General features: G+C 32.6%; 1 protein-coding gene across 1 annotated transcript in view; it reads right to left on the bottom strand.

Moving 5' to 3' along the window:
• ddr2l (discoidin domain receptor family, member 2, like) overlaps nt 1-390 on the bottom strand; it is a 30,622-nt gene that overhangs the window by 13,820 nt on the left and 16,412 nt on the right. The window lies entirely within an intron of this gene.

The following is a 390-nucleotide window of genomic DNA, read 5'->3' as shown; positions in this document are numbered from 1 at the left end:
ATAATCTCATTGAGCTCAGTTTTATAATCTCACTGAGCTCAGTTTAATAATCTCATTGAGCTCAGTTTATAATCTCATTGAGCTCAGTTTAATAATCTCACTGAGCTCAGTTTAATAATCTCACTGAGCTCAGTTTTATAATCTCATTGAGCTCAGTTTAATAATCTCACTGAGCTCAGTTTTATAATCTCATTGAGCTCAGTTTAATAATCTCATTGAGCTCAGTTTAATAATCACACTGAGCTCAGTTTAATAATCTCATTGAGCTCAGTTTAATAATCTCACTGAGCTCAGTTTTATAATCTCATTGAGCTCAGTTTATAATCTCATTGAGCTCAGTTTTATAATCTCACTGAGCTCAGTTTAATAATCTCACTGAGCTCAGTTTAA

The sequence above is a fragment of the Nematolebias whitei genome, chromosome 8 (assembly GCF_014905685.2).
Source record: "Nematolebias whitei isolate Nwh7 chromosome 8, NemWhi1, whole genome shotgun sequence".
Lineage (NCBI taxonomy): Eukaryota > Metazoa > Chordata > Actinopteri > Cyprinodontiformes > Rivulidae > Nematolebias > Nematolebias whitei.
This window is presented reverse-complemented; position numbering and strand designations above follow the sequence as displayed.